Raw genomic sequence first — 8,049 nt, 5'->3', positions numbered from 1 at the left:
ATAGTCAAAATGTACAGAAGAATGTGACATGATTTATTTTAGGGCAAAATGTTGGCACTAATAAGCAGTAAAAACACTGGAAAATATGGCAAACTCAAACAGCTCATAGACTTCAATGCCTGAATGAATCACTGCTGTTATTCAATCCAATTGCCCAGAGTCTTGTGTTTATTCTTTTAAAAGTAGTCTTATTTAAGGAACCAACTTTCCAATTTCACATCACCTCAGTGGGATTTAAGGATGTTTAGTTAACAGCAATTTGGAGAATTTTAAAACCTTCTGCAGCCCAGCTACTGCACTTCTCACTCTGCAGGAAAGCACTTTTTGGACACATCACCTGAGCATTCCAGCATTAGATCAGAGGCCTCCTCCTTGCTTTGAACTTTGCAGACTCCAGGAATTGACAGCACCAGTCTCAACCATGGTACAGGTTAAAAAAACTCCTGACCTTAGATCCTGAATGAGCTACCTGCACAGTGGAAGAAACTGAAATTGAGACAACACAGCAGGGAATAGTAAGATGAAAAGCATTGCTAACTGTGCTTAACTTCAGTGACTTTCTGTTTTGGAGAGGTATTTGGGCTTAAAACTCTCAGGCAGCTGCATGGCTGCCTGCCAGAAGGAAGTTCACAGCAAAGCTGTTTGCACAGCATCAACCTATTTTTAGTGTATGGTTTGGGAGGGAGTTTCTTCCTCCCCCTGTCCCAAGCCTCTGAAATGCTCTTCACTGGCAGGCAGAGCCTGATGGCAGTCCTTGCACAGGAATATGGAATTTCTTTTGGCCAGCAGAATAAATTTGGGTCTTGCATGTGTGCCAAGCAACCTGCATGTTTACCCAGGGTATGAAAAGCTGGGCAGCACCAGCCATGGTTGCTTTCTTCTCAGCTGGAATGTTGTTTTAGGGAAACTAAAAGCAGTTTAAACAAAGTAAGATACCATCTCTGGCAAAAATACAGATAAAGGTTTAAGATTCCTGCCACAATAACTGGGTAAGAGAGCAGCCACTCCAAACTCTGTATCATCCCAGTGCACATCCACACACAATTAAGAAGTGGTTTGTGTGCACTAATCCTGCATTCACAGGAAGTACTGCTGTAACTTTGCTTATTCTTGCACAACAAAAATGTACATTTCAGGTGTGGGATGCATTCACTGTGAAAGCTGAAGTACTCCCAAAAATATGAAATGGAAGCATGGAGAGTGCCTTGCACTGGGCGGTGTTGGGGAGTTTGTACTCACTCTGCAGACGTGGGCCACACTGCCAATGTGCCCACAGATGTTATTACCACAAGTGCTTTTTTAAAGAAGGGATGGAAAAGGAAACACATGGCTGTGAGCCATGGCTGTGCTGCAGAGCTTTGCCAGGGCAGTGTTTGCTCTGGAGCAGCTCTGACCCCTCCCAGGCCTGGGTGGGAGACTCACAGGGCAGTGCATGAACTGGGGGTCTGCACTGCCCTTATCCCCTGCACCTCCAACCCCCATCTGTGCCAGCCCTGGACCGTGCCTGCAGACCCCTACTTTACAATCTAAATTCCAGAGATTCCACAGCCTACCCAGCAAAGGTATTCCAGAGCTTTGTTGTTCCTGCTGTCAAGGCCCATTTCGATGTCTCAGCTCAGTATCTCCTGCTGTGATAGAATCTCTTTTCCTTGTCCTACCCACAGCAGTGGGAAAAAGTGTTTATTTCCTTCTTTGCACCTACCTCTGACTGATTTGAAAACATCTCTCCCATCACCTTGAAATCAGCCCAGTCATCCATCCTGTCACCCCTCTCATTGCTTTTCTGCAGTCATCTCCAGCTGCTCCCCATTTTGCAGGAAGTGCAGTGCCCACAGTTTGACACCATGCTCTGAGGAAGGCTTTCTGCCACCACGTGAGGAAGAGGGACCACGCCATGTATCCTACAGATTACACTCCTGTTCATACATTCCATAACAACACTGGGGTTTTTTTCAGGAACAGGATGCTGTTGAATCATGTTCAGCTGATGGCTGGCTGTAACCCCAGGAGAACTCTTCTGCACAAGTGCTACCGTAGCAGCCTGTCCTGTCCCATCCTGTATTTGTTCAGCTGATTGTGCTTCTGCTGAAGTCTACAAACACACATTTGTCAAATCCATTGCTGGGCTTACTGCATCACATGCTAACTCTTTTGAATTTGTCAAGTTCACTTTCAGTTGTATTTGTCCTCTGCTCAGTCAGTAGTTAACTCAAGTCTGGTGCTCGCTACAATTTAATCAGCATATGCCATCCAAGTTGTTAATGAAAATACCAAGTAATCTCAAATCAGAGAAGAACTGCAGAGAATCCCCCTCAATACACCCCTGCAGTGTGAATTTTTAATAATTACTCCGATAAGGTTTTCCAAACAGTTTTTATCATCTCACTTTAAAATTGGTGTCAGACCAATTTCCCTGCTATCTTACACAAAGTCATTAGAGTCACTTAAAATAAAGCTGTGCTCACTGCTTCTCCTCTGCTCAAGGAGCTTGTTAACTTGGTGCAGATTAACAAAACTTGATCTTTCTTTTAGACACTCACTGATAAGTTTCCCTTTTCCATTAATTTTCCAGTTTAAACTATTGACCCTGAGTTCTGAGCAGGCAGAAGGAAGCAGAGACAAGCTGAGCCTTCAGAGGTTACAGCAATCCCTTTGTCTCTAATGCTGGGAAGTGCTTCACCATATGGGGTGTCTGACTTAGGCACCAGGACACCTACAGTTGTTGTGCTTGTGCTGCAATCCCTTCCACAGGGCAGAGTAAGTAGAGCTTGTCTAAGTGAGGACCTGAGAGCCCTCAAAGCAGTCACTGCTCTGCTCTGACACAACACAGGGACAATTAAAGTCTTTTCCTCTTTTCCTCCTAGGCCTATGGCTCCCCCCTCCACTGTGAGAAGTGTCCAGCTATACCAGTGAGAAATCCCATCCATGAAACAGAGAAGGTTATTCCACAATATCCTACACTTGCCTGAAAGATTTCAGGTGATTGGATTAAACCACAAAAAAAAAAAAAAAATCTAGCAAATAAAGTAAACATGCATCCCGCAATAATTTGATGGCATCACACGCCATGTGATGAAAATACTTCCAACATCAGCTTTGGTAATAGAAGTCTTGAACAGCCTTTTCAAGAAACCTTTGCAAGATGGCTGTGGATTACAGCATCAATAATTACACTCTGGGATTGTCCTGTGCAGGGCCAGGACTCAATGATCCTTGTAGGTCCTGTCCAACCCAAGATTCTATGACTTCATCAACAAGACCTGATTATTTGGCAACTCTTAATTGAACATGATGCTCAACATTTTTTCCTGACACTTAAGTCTGTGCAGAAAGGATATACTCGTTTTCAGGTCCCAGTAATTACACACTATGCTCATTAAATCAACTCCTTGCTTAAGGTGATGACATAATAATAAAGTCTTCATGAATAGGGCAACAGTGCCCTTTCTCCTATGGAGTTTCCCAGCACATTTGTTGATACTTTAAAATCACTGACAGGTATCACTGTTTTGCTCTAGGCAGTTGCACATTTGGACAAATGCAGTGATTTCCAAGCAATCCTTTGCTCTGTTAATCTTTTATGCTGCATTTCTGTGGTTCCAGAGTGCATCCTGGATGCAGGTGCATGTCTGCAGGGTGCTTCACTTGCACTGTCATGGAAGCCCAGCTGGTAACTCAGCCCCACACAGCTCACTCACTGCTCCTCCCAGCGGGATGGGGGAGAGAACTGCAAGGGTTAAAGGAGAAAACACATGGGTTCAGATAAGGACAGTTTAATGGGGCAGAAAAAGATGAAAATAAGAATGGTCATGATGATGATAAAAAATTAGAATATACAAATCAGGTGATGCACAATCCAGCTCTCACCAGGTGCTGACAGATGCTTGGCCAGTTTCTGAGCAGCAGCCCCAGCCAGCTTTCCCCCAGTTTATGACACCATATGGTAGGGAATATCCCTCTGGGTCAGCTCTCCTGGCTCTCTGCCTTCCCAACTTCTTGTGTCCTTTAGCCACGAGAAGCTGAAAAGTCCTTGACTTAGTATAAACACTACTTAGCAACTACTAAACCATCAGTGTGTTATCAAGTGTATTCTTACACCAAATCCAAAACACAGCACTGTCCCAGCTACAAGAAGAAAATGAACCTTATCCCAGCTGAAACCAAGACATACTCTGCATTCCCTCGGTTTCTTAGTCTAAATTAATTCACTCTTGGAAAAAAAAAAGTTCTTTCAAAGGTGAGAAAGGGAACCTCCAGCAAGTCAGTAACTTTGCATTAAGCAGTGGTAAATCCAAAGCAGCTTACCCAGTGCAGAGTTAGGAACACAGACAGGCAGAGTTACCACCAAGTGCCACACTGTAAGCATGATGCCTTCTCACCTCTCTCCTGGTAATGTTTTCCTGGGCCTGTAACCTCAATAGGAAATACTGCATTTATGCATTAAAATGACTTTTTGGAAAAAGGACAGATATGCAAGCATGAAATTCATAACTCATTTATTGAATATATATATGCAAGGATACCAATAAAAAGAAACTAATACTGCAAACTACAACTTTGGAAGTAAAGCCAATATAACAGGAACAAAATATACATAACATTGTAGATAGGAATGCATTTACCCTCTTCCATACATTCCTTGTCTTTACACCTAATGTAAATATATGCTAGAGCAAAAGCTGCAAACGTTGGCCTAACCTGAGTGCTTTGACAAGCAACAGCTCTCCAGGATTCGTTAAGGGCTGAGATGTCACTGCAGACTAATTAATGGCTGTGCATACAAATGCATGTACAGGAACTGCTTCACCAAGTATATAAATCAAGGGCTGTGTTCTGTTTTTTCACCTCCATCACTAATATAGTGGAATCTGACTCTGGTGACATGGAAGAAGAGTTACTAATTGCTATCATGCACTTTCAGTTCTCTTCAGATTAATTTAATCTAATGAGGATTAATTTTCCTGTCAATCTGATTCAGCGTATTAATATTTTTGGAATGCACTGATTATCACCTGTCAGATAAGTCTGATATTTCAAATAGATTATCACCTCTTCATTTTTCACTCTGTTTTAGCATGAAGTTCTTTTTCCTATAGGCAGGAGTAAGAGGCAAACTCTTCCATTACACTACATTTTAGGGCCAGATTTGGCAGACTCAAAGCACTGCAGATCAGCACAGCTTTGTACCTGGGGCTGAGACTTTGTGGAGTGTAGGTGTGGCTCCTACTGGAGCCTTATCACAGACCCTGCTGTGGATGGAGCAGCCTGTGCTGCAGGAGCAATGTTCTGCTCACCTGGTGCTCAGGAGCTGCACTGACCCTGAACCAGCCCTGTCCCCTGCCCTGGACAGCACAGCCACTGCTCTGGGGCACTGACCTGGGGACTCTGGCATTGCCCCAGCTGGATCCTCAAGATATCTGAACAGCACCCTTGTGATGCCTGTCCTTGCTTGGCACAGTCCTTCTGGGAACAGCAGAACCACAGATCTGTGAGACCACAGTGAGTTGGGGAGATCTCTTAATGGAGAGGTGCTGGGGAGAAAGCTCCCTTCTCAGAGGGTTCCAGGCATCTTAAACAGCACACAATCCTCTTGTGAGCAAAAGAAATGCCCAAAGGCAAAATGTAACAATAATAAAATAAAATTAAAAAAAAAAATAAAGTGAAACCAGTTTTTTAAGACAAGTTTTGTTGAATTCATGGCGTTGAATTCTCTGATTGTGAGATGAAAGCAGAAGGTGCCTAGTAAAAAAAAAATCTCAGTAACAAATTGACTGTATTAATTTAACTAGCTAATTTAAACATACCTAGTTCACCTATAGAGCACTTTCATTACTTCTAACATTTCTGGGAAGGCAGTAGATGCTCCAGAATAATCTTCAATATATGCTTGCAAAGATTACATTGCTTTACCAAAAAAAACCTGCAAACCAAAACAAACCCCCAAAAATTCAGAGAGACTGTCTGAAATTCCAAGCTAAAATACACATAAAAAGACAGTAATGGCAGTATTTTGTCTTTTAAAAAAATGATGTAAATGTTGTATACTATGATACATTGTCATGCTTTTTAAAACTACAATTAAGGATATGAGAGATGTACAGTAAATACACTGCTGAGGTACATTTCTTCTAAATATTAACACCACGACAGAATTACTCCCCAGCAGGTGATGCTACTTGGGAACATATAAATACAATTTTTACATTGTAAGGCACTTTTACCCAGCATACATGAGTTGAAGTCAGTTATGACAAATTTGAGGCTTGTAAGAAAAGGTTTTTGCTTTTGACTTTGCTTCCATGAATTCTGAATTGATGACAGTTTCACCAGGCCATTTCAGCACTCAGGGGCAACAGGGAAATCAGCCACTTGCTTTTCTGCTACCCAAAGGTAAAGTGCTGTTCTGGTTCTTCAAGGCAAGGAATGGGTGAATTTATCCATAACAGGTGAGTTATTGGACTGAATATTATACTAAGCCACTGACACAACGAATTAGAGCTCAGTCTCAAGTACAGTCAGTATGCTGGCAGATCTACCCCATGCAAACTTAGTTAAATACAGTAGCTGCAAACAAAGTGCCTTTTTTCCATGGGAGGGCCATGTCTGAGGCACAAACTGAAGTAATTTAAATAGTAAAGGATGCTATTTTGCATTCTAAAACTGTTCTGAGTGGCTGAGAAATGTTCATGTTCTAGGAGAAACAAAACACCTTGATAGACAATTTCAATAATCGATCTGTCATTGCAATTCAAGTCACGCTTTTAATTTTGAAAGTTACAAATACAAAATAAAAATGAGCAATGGCATCATGTTTAGAGCAGTAACTGAATATTTTCTGTACACAGCAATATTTCTTTCCAAACGGGATTATTCTCCAGGAAAGCAAACAGAATTGATTGAATTCTAACAGGTAAAATGTTAGAAACTCCAATATACAGTAATTGAGTCCCTCAAGACATTAAGGGAATGCATAAGAAGACAAATGACACACGTTAAATCTTTTAAAAATACAAGTAAAAAATGCTACAGAAACTCATGTTACATATGAACCGTTTTTGCAATACCAATCACAGAAGAACTGTAGCAGTTTATAGTCAAATCAGTGTCTTTTGCTTGTTTCCTTCCTTCAAATCCAGAAGTTTTGTTGGGAGTTCAGAGTGAAACAAGTCAAAACCCTAAACAAACAATAAGGTGATGTGGTAGCAACAGACAAACATGTGGACTAGATTCAGCTTTTTGGTTTTATTTAAGTAAGTCTGAGGATGTGCTTTAACAGACCAATTGAAGAAGCCAGTAGCCATTAGAAATGACAAGGTGTTTTGAAAGCAGTCAGAGGACTGTTCTTTAGGTTTGGTATAGCCTAGATCTGAGCGTTCCCTCAAGGAACATCAAATTCTAGCAAGTAGAATTCCATGATGTGATTGTTGACAGAGAAAGGAAAAAAAAAATCACTAAAACAATAATGATGATACGTGAACTTTCCCATATAGTGGTCATATGATTAAAAAATAAATACCAATCTAGCAAAAAAGGTTGCTTCCTCATTCTTCTTACAGAATATGGGACCTTTATGCACATTCTTGACAAAACATGAAGTGTTCCACCCAACAGAGAACACCTGAGGTATGGACGTCAGATATGGTGGCTAAATTCCATAGTGAGTTAAGAGTTGTAACTCTCTGAAGTAAAAGAGATTGGGCTGCAAAGTCCAAACATTTGTATAGCAGGGTTTCAATCACACTTGGTGAAGTGTTCTTTGTAAATCAGGACACAGAAAGAGGTGGGTTTTTGGGGAAAGAATGAACTACAGCCCTTTGGCATGAGTTCTAAAGCTCACAGCTCAGAACCAACAGCTGCTCAAGTAAATCTCCCGCAAACAATGCCGGGCGGAATGAGCAATCACAACAGGAACAACCTGAAATGTTCAAGCGTGCTTGGTGTACACAGAGTCCTCTCCTACTGCTGCTGCCCGAGCCAGACCAGCGCTGCCATCAATGGCTCCGGACCTCGTGCAGGAAGAAAATGCAAAATTCACAAAGTACCAGCTCG

Source organism: Zonotrichia leucophrys, chromosome 4A, assembly GCF_028769735.1.
Source record: "Zonotrichia leucophrys gambelii isolate GWCS_2022_RI chromosome 4A, RI_Zleu_2.0, whole genome shotgun sequence".
Taxonomy (NCBI): domain Eukaryota; kingdom Metazoa; phylum Chordata; class Aves; order Passeriformes; family Passerellidae; genus Zonotrichia; species Zonotrichia leucophrys.
This window is presented reverse-complemented; position numbering follows the sequence as displayed.